We start from the raw sequence: 20,145 nt of genomic DNA, 5'->3' as shown, positions 1-20,145 counted from the left end.
CTGAGTTGGTGATGCCATCCAACCATCTCATCCTCCGTCGCCCCCTTCTCCTCCTGACTTCCATCTTTCCCAGCATCAGGGTCTTTTGTTCCTCTAGCAGCTGCAAACCAGGATGATCCAGAGGACGTGGAGAAGGTAAGCCAAAGCAGCGCCCTGCCCTGGGTGAGTGATGACACCCCTCCCTCCTGGCCATGGGCTCCCAGAAAATGCCGCGGTGGAAGGAGGGAATTAGGAGCAGATGTGCAGCCCCAGGGCTCATCCTGGAGCTGACTCCCCGGCCCACTGCGGTCAGGGCGTGGACTCTCCCAGAGCAGCACTTGGCAGGCCCCACGCCCATCACACGTGTGCGATGTACTTGAAATCAAACCCCAGCTCTTCTCTGTGGCCTGATTCTCCTCCCTCCCTTTGCTCAGGCCAAATGTCTGTCTTTCTGCTTTTCTTACACTCCAGGAAGGTTTCTGCCCCAGGGCCTTTGCATTTGCCATTCTCTCTGCCTGGTGTACCGGGTCCCCAAATGGTCTTACGGCTGGTGGCCCCTGCTCCTCTCCTCATTCAGCTCAGAGGCCCCCTCCTCAGTATCCCCATTCACTCACCATCACACCACTTATCAACAGCTAAAATTATCTTAACAGTTTTAGCACTTGACACTTCTATCAGGCTATTGTTTGTGTCTTAATCATCTTGTGAAAACTAGTCAACAGAGATTTGCAGGGGAGAGGGAGGGGCCTGGCTCCGATCCCCAATCCCCATAGTTCTATTTATTTAGCACCTACTATGTGCCAGGGGTGGTGTTAGTGGTAAGGAACCTGCCTGTCAACACAAGAGACTTAAGGCACTTGGGTTCGATCCCTGGGTCAGGAAGATCCCCTGGAGAAGGAAATGGCAACCCACTTCAGTATTCTCACCTGGACCATCCCCATGAACAGAGGAGCCTGGCGGGCTACAGCCATGGATTTGCACAGAGTCGGACACGACTGAAGTGACTTGGCAGGCAGCATGTGCCAGGGTGCAGCCGGAAGTCTAGCCAGCTAGGTGACCCTGGGCCACCTGCCCTAACCTCTCAGGCCCTCAGTTTCTCCATCTGTAGAGTGAAAGCCAGCCCCAGGCCCCTTGACAGAAACTCACTTCCATTCTGATGGTGTCTCCGGCTCTCTGCAATGTGGCCAGTCTATAGAACTGGGGAACATGGGGTGCGGGGGTCTGCGGCCTCCTTAGCCTGCTCTGCTTTAGCACCAGCCTGCCTTTGCAGGGAGCATCTTGGCAGTCTGCCTGCACCTCCTCTGGATTGCTTCCCTGGCTGGGGTTTTTGGGGAGCTCTCAGCCCACCATGTTTTTTTTGTTTACTTCTAGGCTCTGAGCTGCAAGAGGCCTGGGACACTTGTTTTCTTGCAGCATCCTGGCTCAGTGGGGGACACCGTGCAGGACCCCAGGACCTTACCCAGCTGAGACAAGGTCTGGGATGGGTCTTCCCCTCTCCCACCAATTTGCTTTCCACTGGAAAAGAAGCCACGCCCTTCTCTGTGTCTGGAGAAACCCTGCTGCCCCTGGATTACCTACCCACCCACCCAGAGCTCCGGACTGGGCAGCGTCGGCAGGATTATTCACAGCTTCTACCTGACGTGTGTCCAAAAGGCCCGACTTGATGAGCGCTGCAGCATCTGTGCCTTTTCTGTTAAGATTGGGTCTGGCTTCTGTGTTTGTTTCAGCTGTGAGGGTCCCTGGGGCGCCTCTGGAGGAGGCTTTGAGGGAAAAGCAGAACACCACGCAGGCAACCAGCTTCCCTGTCTTCCTCCTTGCCACCCAAGCCCCAGGGGTGGAAAACAATCCACACAGCCAGAGACCTGGCTCTGCAGCGGCAGGGCTGGAAAAGCTGGTTCTGGAAGGGAAGGAAGAGGGGAGGGGGCTCCTGAGGCCTCAAGGCCGTGGTCTGGGAGCCGTTCTCACCGGCCATATGGCCCTCGGCCTCCCAAGGCAGTCACTTGGAGGTTCTGTCTCTGGGATTCCGGCTCTGGCCAGGGCCACCTGAGCCAGGACCAGCTGCAGGGTCTCATCGCTTCCAGGGAGCCTCGGGGAAGCGGCTGGGGAAGGAGAGGGGAGGAAAGGGCTCAAGGCTAAGGGTCCTTTGGGCTCTGGGACAAGCTCGCGCCTAGCAGCAGGACTTGGCCACCGCTCAGGGGGTTTTGAGCGCTGCAGGGTGCCCAGCCCTGGGCTCTCCGCCAGGCGAGAAGAGGCGGCTGTGGCCGGAACCAAGGGAAAGGGAAGGAGCCTGGTCGCCGTAGGGCCTGGGGACGCCATCGAGCCGAATGACTGCCTGGCCAGGGGTGGCGATTCCCTTGCAGGCCACCAAGCACGCGCCCAAGCTGCCCGGAATGCACGCGCTCGCGCGCGCCCAGCCCGTCGCCACCGGCATAAATTCCCGAGCTGTCTGTGCATGTCTTTTTCTTTCACTAGAGGTTGCTCACTTTCACTTCTTGCTTCCTTTCGGCTCCTCCGCCGGCTCCGTGAGCGCGTGAGCGCGTGTGCGCGTGGGCCGGGGGCGGAGGGGGGGGGCGCCTGTGCCCGCGCGCTCCCAGCGGATACGACCCCGGCCCACAGGGAGGGTGCGCTGGGGAGGGCGCGCTCTGGCATCGCGGGGTCGGCCGCCTAGCGTCCTACGACGCTGAGAACTGGCTCCGATGGGCCCCCAGCCCATCCCTGCTCGTTTCTTCGGCCTCAGTTGCACCCCCCCCTGCGCTGCCCCAGCAGATTGGGGTCCCAGGTGGAGCAGACCAGAGAAAAGAGCTGTCTTCGTCCTGAGTCTGTGAACAGGCCTCCCCCCTCCGCCCTCACCGACTTCTTTCACATTCTGGGTCTTTTTTTAAAAAGGAAAAAAAAAAAAAAACACGACTTGCCCAGAAGCTGCTGCTACTTCTTCGTACTCCAGAGGCCTCTCTGTAGCCTTTTCCCCTCTAAACAGGAAACCGAGGCCAGGATGGATGGAGCCTTGCTCCGCTAAGCAGAAAGCCACATCCGGTGGAAGCCAGAGCCCTTTGCTTCAGAACGTAAGATTTGGACGAAGCTGAGAAGAGCCCCTGCGGCTTCCTTGACGGCCCCAGCCTGCTGGCCTCCCTTACAACTCTTTTAGTGCATCCTGTGTACCTCAGGGCCTTTGCACCGGCTCTGGGCTCCCAAGGGGCCAAAGACCTCCTTTCCCCACTAGCTGTGTGACTTTAGGCAAATTACCTAACTGTTCTGAACCTTCATCTCCTTGCCTGTGAAATGGGGTCATAATAGGATGTTTGGGGCTTCAAAGTGCTGACCAATACAGAGCACAGGACAGGCGCTTCCGGCAGAGGAGGGACCCTGGTGGGCCCAGGGCAGATGTGGGGGTTGGGCAGAAAGCAATCCCTTGCCAGGGACGCCCCCGTCCTCACTTGCTCAGGGAGCCTCTTCACCGCTCACCTCCCCAGTCCCTGCCAAGGTCTTCTCAAGGCCTCTTTGGAGGAACCTCACCCAAAACAATTTCCTGCCCCAATTCCTGCTGTGAGGACCAGCAGGCGGCAAGAGAAAAGTGACCAGGTCAGGAGGCAGAACTGGCTTCAGTTTCCAGCAAATTCTTCCTCACCGGGTGATTGTGAGCCAGGAGCTTGGCCTCTCTGTGCCTCATTTCTTTCTGTGTGAAACTGCAGCAGAAGGCTGCCTGGCTCACAACTCAGGTCCCTGGGTGGACAAAGCAGACTGTGGGTGGGATGTCATTCCAGGCAGTGAAAAGCCTCAGATGGAAGCACGTTGCTGCAGTAATTTACAACCATCCACAGAGCATCAGCTCAGGCTTGAGGAATCAACTTGTCAGCTGGATCTGAGGGGTCTCTGCCACCTGTGCTAATGGAAGGTGGCTGGAAGGCCACTGCCAAGAAATGTGGAGCCTGATGGGTTCTGCCACTCACAGCCGGCCTTAGTCATCAGTTCCAACAACAGGGGTGCTTGAGGCACTGTAACAGCCCCCAAAGGGAGCATCCGGGGTGGGGGGGAGGGAAGCCTCATGTCCTTGGCTGATGAATAAGATCTTGACTGTGGGTTGTAGTGTGTCCCCTTCCTCAGCCCTGCCACTTGGCCCCCACCTTGACTCTCTTTTGCCTCAGTTTCTCCCATCCAAGTACTAACCAGGCCCGACCCTGCTTAGCTTCCATCAGACAAGATCGGGCGCTTTCAGGGTGGTACGGCCGTAGACTCGCCTCAGTTTCTTTCTCCTAAGGGTGGGCTCCACAGAAGCCTCCCATGCGCCAGGTTAAACTGCCATCTTTCCCCGCAGTTCACTCCTCCTTTATTACTGGGAATTGCCACTGATTCTTCAAGCCACAAGTCCGTGGCCAACTTGTTTGCTCCAGATAAAAACACCAGCATTGATCTGCTGCATATTCACTGTAAAACTGCAAACAGTATAAAACGCATACATTGGGGCTTCCCTCGTGGCTCAGGGGGTAAAGCATGCAATGCGGGAGACCCACGTTCAATCCCTGGGTCAGGAAGATCTGCTGGAGAAGGAAATGGCAACCCACTCCAGTCCTCTTGCCTGGAAGCTATAGTCCATGGGATGGCAAAGAGTCGCACATGACTGGACAGCTTCATGTCTCATGAATCAGGCTGCTTGCTTCTTCTTGCTGTGAGGTCATCTGACAGTACGTTTCAGTTTCACCTAATCAGAGTAAATAAAAATAATAAATAAAATAAAACACATACATTGAAGAATGGAAGTTCCTTCATATTTGTCCCCCCCCGGAAATAGCTACTGCCCATATTTGGTCAACTCCTATATCTCTTAGACTCTCAGTTATAGCAGGCATAAAACCCAATCAAAATAGAAACTATGGGCTCATATAATAGAAAAATGCACCACGGTTTTGATTCAGGTATGGTTTGATCCAGAGGTTCATGATGCTCTTGAGGCTCTGGCTTGACTTCTCTGCAGTTGTCTTCCCTCTGCCCTCCTCATGGTGTCAGCTGAGCCAGTTAGGAGGGCAACAGGGGCCCATTCTTACTTCCCAAGGATGAGCGCAGAGTCCTGTTTCTCGGAGGTGTTCTGATCCAGCCTGGAGGGGTTCAAAGAAGACTCCCCGGATGAGGTGGGGCCTGAACTAATCTTGAAGAACCCATGTTGGGAGAGTTGAGAGTCTTTTATGTATGAGAAAGCAAAGTGCCCTTTCATCTCTGTGGAAACCTGAGGCTCAGAAAAGTTAAGTCATGGGATTGAAGAGGCTGAAGTGGTCTGCAGGGACTGCGTGAAGCAAGTCAACAGGTCAAGTTCCCATTTTGCAGACAGGTCTGGCCCAGAGCCTCAGGCTGTGTGGCCTCAGGCAAGCCGGCCTCACCTCCCTGAACAGCAACTTACTCATAGTGAAGTGAAGGCAGCACCAGACCAGGCTTCGGGGTCGATGAGCCAAAAGGGTGAGCAGGGGACAGGTCTCTCCAGCAGAGTCCTTCCTGCACCTGCTCACAACCCGCACACATCAGTCTGAGGGGGGTTTCCAGGCTGGGAGGGGTTGCCCTACTCCCTCCATCCATCAGAGCTTGGCTATGTGTCTGGCCGACTGACCATCCTTCTTTCTCCCTGGCAGGCGAGCCATTAAGCGCCAGGCCCCAAAAGCACTGGCCTGCAGCCTCAGCATTAAGTATATTTGCAGCCATTAGCAAGAAGCCCCCGCTTGGCCAGTCAGGGCGAATGCACAGCCCATCCCTGGCCCCAGCTCCCTGGGGGATGCTTATTAAAGCTCCACCCTTGGAGGAGAGAACAGTGGCTGAGAAGAGAAATGGGGCTTCTAGGACCCACGTGGACATGTGTATAGGTTGTTCACTGCACAAAAGTACTGCTTAGCAGGCAAGCGGAACTATGATTCAGCCAGTCCTCCACGTCCCAGATGACAGGCCCTGACACAGGCTGCATTCCACATAGGAGATGGTGCCCTTTTCTAATCCATTCAAAGGAGCCTTAAGGGAGAGCTGTGGCCTATGTAGGCTGCAGAAAGAAGCCATCCGAGAACTCGAGGCCCTGCATTTTTACTGACACCTTTTTGGAGTACAGTTCTGTGACTTGTATCATGTGTATAAATTTGTGTAACCACCACAAGCGGGATGCAAAACAGTCTTCTATCACCCCAAAAGTCTCCGTTGTGCTGTTCTTCTATAGTCACATCCTCCCTTGCTCCTCACTCCTGGCAACCACAGATTTGTTCTGCATCATTTGTCTCTTAGAAAATGGAATCATACAGTATGTGATATTTTGAGATTGGCCTTTTTCATTCAGCATCGTGGCCTTGAGAGTCATCCAAGGTAATGTGGGTATCAATAGTTTGTTCCTTTTTATTTCCTAATGATAGTCCATGGTCAGGATGTACCATTTTAATCCATTCATCTACCGAAGGACATCTGGATTGTTTCTACTTCAGGGCTTTTACAAATAAAGCCATTATGAACATCCATGTCTCTGTGCCTATGAACACACACGTCTTTGCATGGACCTAAGTTTTCATTTCTCTGGGATAAATGCCCAGGAGTGGGATAGCTGTGTTACAGGGCAAGAGTATGATTAACTTTAAGAACCTGGCAGACTGTTTTCCAGGCTGGCTGTCCCGTCGGGCATCCTGATCTGTAATGTATGAGAGTTCCAGTTGCTCTCTTCTTGTCAGCGCTTAATATTGTCAGTTTTTACTTTAGCCATCCCAGTGGGTGTGAGGTGGCACCTTATACTTTTGATTCCCATGTTCCTGATGGTTAACAATATTGAGTATTTTTTCACGCATTTATTTTTCATCTGGTAAATCTCTGATGAAGTGTCTATACAAGTCTTTTGTTTTTAAATTGGACTGTTATGAAACTATTGAGTTTTGACAGTTGTTTATATAGTCTGGATACAAGTCCTTTGTCCAGATATGTGATTTGCAAATATTTTCTCTCAATCTGAGACTTGTCTTTGCATTCCCATAACAGTTTCCTTTATAGAACAAAAGTGTTAAATTTTGATGAAGTAAATTGTATCAAAAATTTTTTTCTTTTGCTAATTGTACTTTATTGTTATGTCTAAGAACTCTGTCTAATCCCGTCTCAAAGATCTTTCTCCTGTGTTTTCTAAGTTTTATGTTAGAGATTTAAGTCTGTCAACCATTGTGGGTTGATTGTCTTTTTTAATATGGGGTAAGGTAAAGGTCAAGATTCCTTTCTTTTTATGTGTCCAGCAGTATTTATGAAATTAATGAATGAAAGGCACAAAGGATCAGGTAGCAAAGCTGGCCAAATAGGGAAGATCAAGATGGTGTAAAGCTAGTCAATGGGTAAAGGACTTTTTTCAGCAAATGGTGTTAGACATTAAAAAAAAAAAATAAATGAAACTCAACCTATCTTATACAAAACAAAAAAATGACTCTCAATGGATTATAGACTTACATATAAAAAGTAAAGGCCACCAGCAACCCCATCTATGTCACAGGAGAGTCCCAGCCCTGCTCTGCTGCTAGCTGACACAGGCGTGGTGAGAATTACACAAGCAGAAAGGGTAAGGTAGCCCCTGGAGCCTCAGACGGTGAAGAGTCTGCCTGCAGCGTGGAAGACCTGAGTTTGATCCTTGGGTTGGGAAGATCCCCTGGAGAAGGAAATGGCAACCCACTCCAGTATTCTTGCCTGGAAAATCCAATGGACGGAGGAGCCTGGTGGGCCATGGGGTCGCAAAGAGTTGGACACAACTGAGAGACTTCACTTTCACTTTCAAAGGGTAAGTCAAGTGTGAACCTTCTGTGGCCACGTCAACACTTATCACGTGGGAACCCTGCACCTAGTGTTCCCCTGGAGGCTCTCTTTGCATCCTCTCATTTAATCCTGAAACAAATCAACACACTTTCAGAAGTTGGTGATTTAGGGTTTGGTGTTTTGGTCCTCACTCTATGCATAAGGAAATTGAGCTCAGAGAAACTCACCTAAAGTCTCATAGTAAGTGGAGGAGAAACGTCTGAAACCAGAGCGTTCACCTCTGCTAGTGGTGGGCAGGGCACAGTCGGGCCGAGGTAATAGCTGGTACTATGCTGTTGATGGGTCACGTGGTTACCGGGCGCTGGTGGGGGTAGGTGTGGAGGGAGCACGTATGAGATTTTCTCCCAGGATTCTGGGGAGATCGGAGGCCCCTCGTTCTCCAGAGAGGCTCAACTTAATCCCCTTCATGATGATGCCTCCTCCTGGATGGCTCTTGTTTGGGGGAACTCACGGGAACCAACGCGGGCTTGATGGTGTGGAGAGCCTCCGGAAAGCGCATGCGCATGAGGGTACATGTCAGGCCTGGGCTGCTAGAATCTTCATCCCTGCCTCCCTGACTGGTCCTTCCAGCCCCTGGGCCTTTCCTTTGTTCCTAGAGCGTCCCCACCCCCACCCTTGCCCAGCCTGTAACCCCCCACCTAGGTCGCCCTCTCCACTTCTTCTCACTTGTTTAAACATGATTGCTGTTTCAGCATTCAGCTCAAGTGATGCCTTCCCCAGCAGCTCCTCTGGGCTCTCCGTCTTCCTGCTGCTGATAAATACAGTCTAGTCCCATATGGTCTGAAAAGCTAGTGTTTGGCAGCATAACCTTCTAGGGATGCATGGGTCTCTCCAGAGCCTTCTAGATGCACCTCAAATGTACCTAGGAGCAGTATCAGCCCCAAATAGACTGTGAGGGCAGGGGCTGAGTCTTTTTTTTTTTTAAACGTTTTTTTGTTTTTGTTTTGGCCACACTACAGAGCTTGTGGAATCTCAGTTCTCTGATCAGGGATTGAAGCCAGGCCTCACGGCAGTGAAAGCTTCGAATTCTAACTACTAGGCCACCAGGGAACCCCCTGGGAGCTGAGTCTTAATCCTCTCTGCTGGGCCCAGAGGAGGCCGGCTCCCAGTCCATCAGCCCAGCTCTGCCACCACCTCCCTTGCTGTGTGACTCAATGTCTTCTTGTTCAGTCGCTCAGTCGTGTCTGACTCTGTGGCCCCATGGACTGCAGCACGCCAAGCTTCCCTGTCCTTCACCGTCTCCCTGAATTTGCTCAAACTCAGTCCACTGAGTCGGTGATGCCATCCAACCAACTCATCCTCTGTCATCCCCTTCTCCTCCCACCTTCAATCTTTCCCAGCATCAAGGGTCTTTTCCAATGAGTCGAGTCTTTGCACCAGATGGCCAAAGTATTGGAGCTTCAGTTTCAACATCAGTCCCTCCAGTGAAAGTGTCTGGCTTTCCATAAATGCCCCATCGATGGGAAGAGATGCTGCTGTTGTTTTCAGGGCTCTTATTTTTATTCTCAGGACGCTTTCTGGAGTGGTGTAGCCAGGTGTGGATGCTGAGAGGGTCTGCTGCTCTCTGGAGGAAGGCCAAGTCTTACTGCAGCAGGAAACCTCCCTTCCTCCCCACCCCCACCAGCCTAGAACTGGAACAAGCCCATCACGCCCGCCATGTCCATGCAGCCTGCTCCAGCCTCCACTGCAGGGCTGCAAGCTCCCAGGGGCAAGGTGGGGGCAGGGAGAAGGACCAGCTTTTAATTCCTTTCCCCTCTCATAGCCTGGAGTTGACCCTCAGTGTGACACTGAAGGGGCCCCAGGGAGGCTGGGGTCAGGCAGAGGAGAGCAGCCTCTTGCCTAATGAAGTCTGCCCAGAGCCCAGACCTCCTGCAGCCTAATTAGATTTTATGATCCCCAAGGAGCCACCCTGGATCCTTGCTCACCTCCAAACCTCATCAGCACCCGGCCTCATCCAGTTCGGGCCCTGCAACTCAAACGCAGCTGGCAACCTGCCGCTAGGCCCTGGCCTCCGACCCCTCCCATCTGAACGCTGGTTCTGCTGCCTCGCCTGTCTCACCCACTCTTGATCAATGCTGGGGACATCTTTCTGGAACACAGATCAGAATGGTATTCCCCTCCACTCCCCAGACTCTGACTCCCTTCATCAGGGGCCTCTCCATCTTTTGATTCACAGTCATCACCTGGGGATCCTATTGAAATGGAGAGGCATTGGGACCCATCTCCCAAGAGCACGATTTCTGGGGTTTGGAGCAAGGCCCGGGAACCTGCATTTCACAAATAAGTCCCCCTTCAGGGCTGAAGACAGGGACCCACTCATACTGTCACATTCTGGCTCAAAACACTAAGGTCACAAGGATATAAATGCAAACCTGGCCTTCTGGAGCACTGAGAAGTTATGTTATCAAGGAAGGTGGCTAGAACAGGTTTTCAGAGAGCACTTTTCTCACCAGATTGCTAGCCTTAAATGTCTAGACATGGACTTTCACTTTGGCCTTGGGGTCCACAAATGCCAGGCATGGTCCTGCTTGGATCTCAGCTTTTTATTGCCTCTTCTATAGGATAAGCACCAGGGGGCTTAGCTTAGCTTAGATCTAACCCCTCACTTCTCCATTCCCCTACAGCATCCAGCTCATGGTCTTTGAAGGCACCAGGCAGCTTATCACCCCTGTGCCTTTGTACATGTTCCCTCTGCCTGGAACATTCTTCTCCCACTTGGCCCCTTGGAGAACTCCTATTCAGCCCTCAAAACCCCAATTAGATTCCATGGTTCCTGAGGGCCCCATCATGCCCTCACCTCCTTTTCTGGTTGCACATACACTGCTTTGTTATAATGATTTTGTCTTATTGCTTCCTTGGAGGCAGTTTATCATCTTTGCTGTAATGGTTTTAGAAATCAGGAGACTTGGTTTTACCTCTGGCCCTGATGCTTACCAGGGATCTGAACTTGGGTGCTGTCTATTCATCTCTCTGAGACATTTTCATTATTGATAAAATGGAAATTAAAATATTCCCTCTGCATTGGGTTGCTTTGACGTTTGAATGAGATGACCCATCTGTGGGACTTGGCACAGTGCATGACACAGTCACTGTTCCGTTGTTTTGACATCTTTCCTGATGTTGGGCAAGTTCCATGACATCCACGAGTGCTTCTCCTTGTCTTTAGACCCTTGGGGCTTCTCCCCGTGTGGACCGCGGGAGGGCAGGTTGCAGGGTAGCACAAGACTCTGCTGCTCTGTCCCCTTCCTGGAAACCGTCCCCATCCTGAGTGCTTAGGGAAGGGGCCTCCTGTTCCTCTGGGGACATCCATTAGAAGTGAGAGAAGCCCGCAGAGCCCAGAGGGTGAAAGAAAAGCAGGGATCAGCGTGGACGCTGAGCCTCAGCTTAGAACAGCTGTGTAGTCTGGGTGCCTGCCCTCATCCCATCCCCTAGGGTCCTGCCCAGTGTCGGGGGGGAGGACAGGGTGCCCGGGAGGCATGAAGACTGGCCCCAGCTGCAGAGCTGGAGCGAGAATCTCTTGATCTCTTGGCTGCACCAAGAGGCGGAGGCAGCCGGGGCCCTGGAGATGGTCTCCATGACAACCGCTGCCACTCACTCCCCATCTCTGATGTAAATTAGTTACAATTTTATTAGTGTGCAGAATTTCAAGAGGCTGGATCCTGCCTTGGAAGGGAAAAGGATGGTGGGGGGGGGGGTACTGGGGAGAGAGTTTCCAAAGGCTTCATACTCCCAAGAGGCCCCCAAACTCCAAGGTAGTTCCACAGAGAGTGAATGGGGTCCCATGCCCTCATTTGTCTGGCCTGTCAGCCGATCTGGGCTGGGCGAATCAGCCTGTCCGTGGAGACGAGGGCACCCAGAGGCCTGGAGCACCAGCAGTGTGCCCAGTGCTCTCCGGGCCTGGCCTGGCCTCCTCTTGGCAGCCTGTCCACCTCCCCACAGGTCTGGGAAGGTGGCTGAGGGCCACAGAGGTCATTAGCTGGCCCGAGGGTGCCTAGCTTGCCCCGGCCAGGCTCCTGCTCTCCCCTCTCCACTCAGCTGCCTCCCAAGGTGGGTCAGAGGTCACTGAGATGCTACTGGGCACCGAGGCAGGCAGGTGAGGGTGTTGCTAAGAGTTTGGGTGTCTGAGCAAACTTGGGGCCCTGGGTTCCAAGGATCAGCATGCGAGGCTGCTGCAGAGGTGGCCAGCTGATGCTTAAGTCGAGGCTTTCTGATTTCTGATGCTCTGAATCACACGTGCAGATACAGGGGCTTGTGTGCACACACATTCTTCCCCAAAGGAGGGGAAAAAAAGGGACAAAAGCATCTTTTTCCTAGGGCCGTTGTTAAAAGTAGTTGTATCCCCCAAGGGCCAGCCCACTGTGCGTGCCCCTAAGGTGGCACTGCTCCCTCCACCACCGAGAATGAACTCTGGAAGGCAGGACCCGATGAGATGGTGGACCAGCAACGGCCCCTGGGCCCGTGACTGGGGCTGGCTCGGTGGTGGGCACTGAGGCGCCCTCCTGGGGGCAGAGGCGTTGACACTGCAGGGACAGGACCAGGTACACATGGGGGGAGCAGGGAGCAGACAGGGAACGCTCCAGGCAGGTGTGAGTGGCTGGGCCAACGAAGGACAGGAAGCTGAATAAAGCACTTGGAGGCGTGGCAAAGTGCAGTGAAGGCTTAGGACACTGGCCTTTGGGAGGACGGATGGAAAACGGATGGCAGGCTGGACAGGGGACTAGATGGGGATGGATGGAAGATGGATGGGAGGCTGATGGGAGGCTGGATAGGAGGCTGGGTGGGACAGGGATGGGAAGATGGATAAGGTGGATAAAGGATGGACGGAGAATGGATGGAGGGCTGGCAGGAGGCTGTTCCACACGGTGGTTAGGCTCTTGGGCTATGGCCACAGGCTCTGAGACTCAAACCCTCAGCTAGTCATTAAGCAGCTGTTGTCACCTCGGACAAGTTTCTGTAATCTCTCTGAGCCTCAGTGTTCCAGGCGGAAGGGTGGATGCGTAGGACCAGTGGAAGGAGCAATAAACTGGGGGTCATCCATGTAAAGCACACAGCAAGTGCTTAATCAATGTTCGCACTATCATTTCATTAAACTCAGCCTTGGGGGACACGGTGGGGAGTAAAGAGATGCGGAGGCCGCCCTTGGGGGCTCGAGTCCACTGGGGGAGGTGATCAGTTCTGACGCAGGGCCCCTTGGGGTGGAGAAGGAAGGAAGGAAAAGGGGAGGCGGGGAGGGGATGTGCGATCTGTGTCCCGGGGGGCTCAGGACACCGGCAGGGCAGGAGGGCGGCCGGGAGCAGGGGTGAGGAGGTAACTGTGGTTCACACAGGGAAGAGACGGGCTGGACAAGGTGGGGTCCAGTGGGGTGCTTTTCAACAGAGGGTCTACGCCAGCAGCGTCTCCTTCACTCAGTCAGTGTCTAGGACCTGGCCTCACTCCCGCCTCAGTTCCCCCAGGTGTACGTGAGCTGGAAGATTCCTAGAGGTGTTTCTAGATTTGGGGACAGTCTGAGCCTCATCCAGGTGGATGGGAGCATGGAGCTCTCTCCTGTTGGGGAGGGCGCCTGCCATGGTGGCCTACCCTTCCTAACAGTAATGCAGAAGCAGCCTCCAGGCCACAGGCTGCCCTCCCGCGGTCCAGCCCATGTGTAAGAGTGACATGAAAGTGTTAGGGAGGGGTCGATGGGAGGAGAGCAGCCCACCGCCTTCGACGGGTCTCTGTGTCTCTGGCTCTGTCCATCTGTGTTAGAACACGGCCAAGAGGCTGGGCGGGCCCCGTGGCCTGTGGCCTGGGTGACCCTGTCCTGGAAACACATCCTTATAGACAAAGCACTGATTCTCCGGGGATAGCGAGGCCCCTCTTTAGCTTCCTACTGCCCGTTCCGATGTCCCCGTGAGGGTGACAGGCTCCTTGAACTTCACTCGAGTTCAGTGTCTGGCACCAGGGGCGAGGCTGGTTCCCCGTGGGGCGGGGCCACCTGTCTGTCTCCCATCACATGGAACAGAAGCCCGCAGAGCGGCCTGGCAGCTCCGGCTGGCTCCCCCCATCCACGTCTCCTCCATCTCCCATCTTACAACTCACCATATTTTGTGGCCCGAGGGCTGAGAATTCTAACAGGCAAGAGCAGGGATGGGCCCGCCCACCCTGTTCCAGTCGTGTGTCTTACTAATTATGCCACACACCGGAAAACTTAATTAAATCGATGCTTGGTGTGTAATTTCAACTAGTTTGGAAAGTAGGGGGAAATCAAACAAACAGCCACACAGCCCGGTGCCACCTTAGCAAAATCTGGCCGTGCCCTGGGTGCTGGGGGCACTTGTCCTGCTAGGCTCAGCTCTGGGCAAACGCTTTCCCTCTGAAGCCCCAGAGGCCACTCCCTGGACTCCGCAGCCCCAGACCCAGATCCCCCCATCCCCACACACACATACACACGCACGCACACACACACACACACACACAGGGGGAGTTACAAGAGGGGGCCAGGTAGCCAAGGGGACAGAGATGTTGGGAAGAACCCTAAGAAGCTAGAACTGCATTAATGGTTAGCAAGACAGTAGGATAAAAATATACAGAAGTACAAGGAAAAGCCAGATCCATATACAACCTCTGACCTTCTGGGATTCACTTCCAGGTCTCTCTGACCCTCCTCCTCCTTCTTCCTGTCCCTCTTTTGATGACACCCCTTCTCTGTGCTCTGTGCATGAGGGCACCCAGCTGCAAGGCTGCTGGGACGAGGGTGGTCCGAGGGGAAGGGACCACACCCAGGAAGGGCATCCTGGGGCCCCGGTGGCGCTGCAGGGGTGGAGGAGAGGGCGACAGTCAGGAAGAGTGGGCGGGGAGGAGCTGGGCATCCTTCTATTTGATCCTGGTGTGGGGTTTTGAACCCTGTACCCTGTCAGCGAAGAGAATTTGAAGAAAAAACTAAGATAGGCATTCCCCAGCTGCGGGAGGAGCTCGAGAAGTCCGTATTTACTCAGCCCCAGCTGGCCACAGCACTTGGCAGGAGCTGACTCACAGCAGGCGCCTGGTGTTCCGGGCACGGGTCAGACAGGCCCTGCTCCAGGGGACTCACCATCCAGGGCGGGAGACGCAGAGGAAACAAGATAGTTGCAGAGAGCTAGGGGGCCATGGGCCAAGGCCTGCTGGACAGTCCCTGGGTCAGGTACGTGGCCGGCAGCTGGCAGTTACCTCAGCCCCAGGAGGCAGCCGTCATCCCCGCAGAGCCTGGGGAAACCGAGGCAAAGACAGTTAAGTCACGGCCCAGGGTCCCCACTGGTAACCACTGTAGCTGGACTTCGAGCTGCTGCCTCTGACTGGATTATAACTGTGGAGAGACAGGGCTGCAGGGAAGCGTGCTCTGGGAGGGGTGGTGCCTCCCTGGGAGAAAGGGCTTCTAGCTGGGGCACGCTGACTGTTCGTTCTGGATCCCCGCACCAGGCAGCCCATCAAGACCTCACTGGAGGCCCATGTCAGAGATTAGGAGACTGAGGCACGGAGGTTAAGGGACAGACCTGGTGTTCAAGGGCAGGGAGAGTGACTTGGGGCTTTCGAGACCTCAATCTGCCCTACCGTCCCAGCCCACCTGGCCATCCCGCCCCACAAGGCCATGGCCGCCGCATCCTGACTCAGAATGAACAAGATGGGCGAAAGAAAGAAAAAAAGGCCTTGCTTTGCAGAGAGGTGAGGTGGTCACCGGGCCCTGCATGGGCTGGTGGGGTCTGTCCCAGATGCTGGCACAGCCACCCACTGTCACACGGATGATACGCAGGCACCAGGTCACAGTGCGTGAGGACTGTGGGCCCCCAGGATGGTAAGGAACCAAGGAGGCGGGGCTCCTGGAGATTTGGTGGCTTCTCACCACTCAGGTTTTAGGTTCGTATCATCCCCTGGGAGAGGCCCTCATGACCGTCCTTCCCTGACCATGATGACCTTGCTGATCTCTCTCTCCCTCCCTTGCACGATCAGGGTCCAAGAATGTCTTTGTCCAAGTGGGGCAGGCACTTTCCTGTCTTGCTCTCCCCAGCACCTGGCAGCCAGCACAGGCCGGCCCAGAAAAGGTGCTCAGTAGATGGTGGTGAATGAATGAGTGAATCTGACCAACAGGGATAGCATGCGTCCCTCCCTCCCCAGGACATTCCGAGTGTTCAACTAAGTGGGATGTCAAAGCTTAGCTGGGGCTGGGCTCGGGTCCTGGTTCCATGACTAGCAGGTCTTCTCCAAGGAGCCAAACCCCAGCCTTGGACGCATCCTTCCAGTGATGGGACCAAAGACTGGGCCGCCACCAGACACAGGCCAGCTGCTCATCCCAGACACCCCTAGCCAGACTCCTCGATATCCAAGGGGCAGGGGGCAGGGCAGAGAGCTGGAGGTCTCTTCCTCAGAGCCCCAGGGATGGTCCTCCATCCTCTTGCCTCTAATCCTCCACTCCCTGGTCCTCCCTCCTCCCTCCCCATCCTCCCCTCCGTCCTCATCTTTCCCCTTCAACCCCATCCTTGCCCTTCAGAGCACCCCCATCTCCCATATTCCCCTCTTACTCAGGCTTCTCTCCCTCCCTGCCTCTCTCCTTTTCTGCCTCCAGTTCTTCCCCCCACCTCGCCCCGTCCAAGGGGAGGGGCCGCCAGGGGCCAGGGGATTTGCAGTTTCCCCAAGCAGCCATCTCCGCAGCTGCACATCTGGGTCATTAGGACGCTCCGGAAAACCGGGGCTGCCTGAGTCCCTGCTCCTCCCCTCCCTCCTCCTCCCCCCTTCCCCTTCCTCCTCCCCCTAGCCTCCTCTCCATCCTTCTCCAACCTCCCACCCTCCTTCCTCTTCCTCCACCCACCATCCTGCTCCCCCCAACTCCCCGCTCCTGCCAGTATTTTTAGCTCGCTGCGGTGCATTAGTGTGCAGGGGCGCTCCTGGTGAAGCCTGGATGAGGTTTTATCTGTTGTGACAGCCCCAAGGGCAGCTGGCAGACTTTTCTCCCTCTTAAGTTTGGAGCGCGCTCCCTCTCCCGCGGGTCAGAGCCTCAGCTGGATGGAGGTGGGGGGTGGCGCGGGGTCTTGGCCGGTTCGGAGCCCCCTGGCGCGGCGTCGGGGCCGAGCGATGCCCTCCCCACCTTCCTCCCCTACCCCCTCCTCCCCTTCCCCAGCTCCCCCTCCTCCCCCCACCTCCTCCGCGGGCCTCCGGGCCTTTGTCTCTGGAAGCCTCCGCAGCGGAGCCTGCCCGCCGCACGCGGGGCTCCCGCGGCCCCGCGGCTGTTCCCTCCCTTCTCTCCTCATTTACTCCTTTCCTTGGGCTGCTCCTCTCAAGGTTCAGTCCCTCTCCGCGTGCGCCTCTCCTGACCGCCTCCCTCTCCGGGCCCCCCTCTCCCCTCCCTTGCTCTTCCCGGCCTCCCTTCCCACCTCCCCTTCTTCTCCCCGCTCCCCACCCTTCTCCCTCCTGCCTTCTGGGGAAAGAAGCCGGTCCCCGGTGAGCGCGCCGACCCCAGCCTTCTGCCCGGTTCTCTGTTCCCTCCGCCCCTGGTGGGTTCCTCCTGGACCACAGGATGCGGGAGGTTGTGAAGGGACCCTGGAGCCTGAGGGTTCTTCGAGCTGCGCCCCTCACCCCTTCTCCAAGGCTAACCGTCGGGGGCGGGGGTGGGGTCCACCTGGATGTCTTTCCAGGACTCCCTCGGGTCGAGCCTGACCCCAGTGGGACCTGCTGCTGACGGACAAACGCCCCCGGACAGCCCTGCTCCCCCGGGGAATGCCACTGCCTCTGGTCCACTGGGGCAGAGTCCTCCTGTGCGGGTGCAGGGGCGGGGGAACTGGTCTCAAAAGCCTCAACCTTTGTGAATGATCCCGTAAGAGAAGCAACCCTCTGTGCATAGCACTTTGCAGTTTACACAGTTCTCTGTTCCTTGTCACAGCGGCTGTGACCCTATTTTATCCACCCCCCTCCCAGAGGGGCGTCATGGGGCTCAGGGAGGCCAAGAATCTTAGATACAGACCCTTGGCCCATCTGGGTCTGACCCCTGTAGGCCGGGCCTGGCATCTGCTGGACCCTGCCCCCCACCCTAAGCTCAGCATCTTTCGGGGGGGGGGGGGGCTTGGAGGCCCAGAGAGGCAAGGTCCCTACCCAAGGTCACACAGCCCAGGCTGATGGAGAGAGAAGAGGGGTTTGGGGGCTTGAGGACAGGGAGCCCATGGCCCTGAGGGATCCCAGCAGCAGCAGCTGGAACCCTGGCATGCCCATCCTCTCCGCAGGGCAGCTGGGGAGCGGGGGTTGAGGGGGCCAGGCGTTGGGCCCCTGCCTCTCCCCATCCTGGGGCTGATGAAGGCTGTCATATGGAGAGAGCACTGGCCCGTCTAAGACCCACAGCCTCAGCTCCCGTCCCTGCTCAGGGCCCCCAGCTGTATTCTGGGTGCAGCTCCCCCACCCACTCCTGGTCCCCGCACCCCTTCCTTCTCCTGGTCTCGCTCCCCATCCAGCCCTTCAGGGCTCTGCTTTCAGGCTGTGCTGATTCTGCTGCCAGGCTGGCCCCTCGCTGGTGCCCCTCTCTCCCTTCTGTCCTCTCACCCTCTCTCTCAGCTCCTTCCCCAGCTGCCAAGCTTCCTCCTGCTCTCTGGGTTTGCATTGCTGTCTCTGTCACCCAGCCCTCTGCTCAGTCTGGGTCTCCTTCTCTCTCTCTCCCTCCCTCTCCCATCCACTGTTTCTGCCCACACCACACACACACACACACACACACACACACACTCCTGCTCTGCACCCCTGCAGCAGTAATGGGTGAGGACTGACCCCAGGAGGAGACCCCACATCCCCATCCCTGGAGGCACCTCCTGGCTCAGCCTAAAGCTAAGGCTGGGGTGGGCTGGCATTCTAGTGGTTTAGCGGCTGCATTTTTCTGAGGCTCTGGGGCAAGGCTTATCCCTAACCCGGCCAAAGTTTCTGGAAGGCGGGATCCCCAGCATGCCCTCCCAGTCGTCCCCACATTGCAGGGACCCAGGAGTTGATAGCAGCCCCGAGGGCAGAGGGGTCGGATCTGGGCTGGGACCCCAGAGTTGGAAACGGGGAAGGAGAGAGTAGCTGGGTGACCACCAAGCCTGCCTCGGAGGCGCCTGGTCCTCCAGGCTCCTTTCTGCCCAGGCATGTGGACTCGGAAGGCCCACACCAAAGGCCATCAGAGTTCTCAGGCCTCCAATCCCCTCTTCTTCCCCCCTGTTCATCTAGGTACCTGGGAGCCTGGGTCCTGGAGACCAACAGTCTTGGGTTCAAGCCTCGCCCCCTCTTACTAGCTGTGCAACTTTGGGAGTGACTGACTTCACCTGTAACGTGGGGCTAAGGCAGCTGCCGCTCTTGCCCCGTCACCCGATTTCTCGGCCTTTCTGCCAGCACCGGCTGGGTGTCAGTCCTGAGTTGGAGCCTTGGTTCTACCACCTGAGAAAGTCATCGGATCCATGGAGCCTCAGTTTTCCTCCTCCATAAAATGGGGTTATTGATAGTCCAGCCCTCATGGGCTGCTCTGAACTCACCTGGGGATGCTTGGCTCAGAGAGTGTAGAGGGTAAGAAAGGGAGTAGCTGTCGAAAGCTGTTTTATGTTGCCGCGTGTTGTTCTGAATAGTAAGGCTTGCTTCCTGCCCTCCAGCTGGCAGGAAGCGTTCAATCTTAGGCCTGGGGCTCAGGGGCCGTGTCCCCCACAATGTTTTGTGTGCTGGGGAGGGAGAGCTGAGTCTGCTTTGGCCTAGACTTTGAGGCCAGCTTTCCCCAGCTCAGATCCAGGCCTCTGGGCATTGAGAGGTTGCTGTGCCTGTATGACTGGCTTTGTCCCCAGATTGGCAGCTGACCAAAGAAAGGAGGGACCCAGGTTCGAGGGAGGGCCAAGAGGGGAGGAGAGGGGAGGGGAACAATGATTCCGGGAGCCCAGGAGCCCTGCTCACTCACTCTTCCTTGCATCACCATGAGCAGGGGACGCCGTGGGCCAGAGGACCCCAGAACTCAGGGAGCACCCATCAAGCCTTCGGTCCCAAAGTTCCAAAGTTGGAGTTACCGTCCCAGCTCCGACAGTGAAACCCTCTGTCCTCCACCTCATACCTATACCTCTCCCTGACTTTCCATTTGTTTCTAAACCTTCAGCTCCGTGATGGAAAGGTTTTGGTCTTACTCCCTGCATCCCCAGTACCAGTGATGGAGCAGTGACTAATAGATGTTGAACGAGTGAGTGAATGAATGACTCATCAGGTGGCCAGGGGTCAGCCTGGCTGTTTCTAGATGACCAGTCTCAGTGGTGCCAGAGGGGACACTGCTGGACCCTGGGTTCCCGTGAAGGCCACGGTTAACCCCAAGAGGGGTGGAACGGCCTGGTGCTTTAGGGCACAGCTGTGGAGTCAGCCCTGGGCTCAGGTTAGAAGGGG

At 55.8% G+C, this 20,145-nt stretch overlaps 1 long non-coding RNA gene across 1 annotated transcript; it reads right to left on the bottom strand.

The window, feature by feature from the left end:
• Window positions 1–4,045: 4,045 nt before the first annotated feature.
• Window positions 4,046–19,296, bottom strand: LOC133065401 (uncharacterized). Its single transcript, XR_009694878.1, has 3 exons — window positions 19,266–19,296; window positions 14,846–14,997; window positions 4,046–4,675 (listed from the first exon to the last, which is right to left on the bottom strand). It is a non-coding gene; the product is annotated as an uncharacterized LOC133065401 (long non-coding RNA).
• Between the last annotated feature and the right edge of the window lie 849 nt (window positions 19,297–20,145).

The sequence above is a fragment of the Dama dama genome, chromosome 11 (assembly GCF_033118175.1).
Source record: "Dama dama isolate Ldn47 chromosome 11, ASM3311817v1, whole genome shotgun sequence".
NCBI lineage: Eukaryota > Metazoa > Chordata > Mammalia > Artiodactyla > Cervidae > Dama > Dama dama.
The sequence above is the reverse complement of the archived record's forward strand: the minus strand, read 5'-3'. Positions and strand labels throughout refer to the sequence as shown.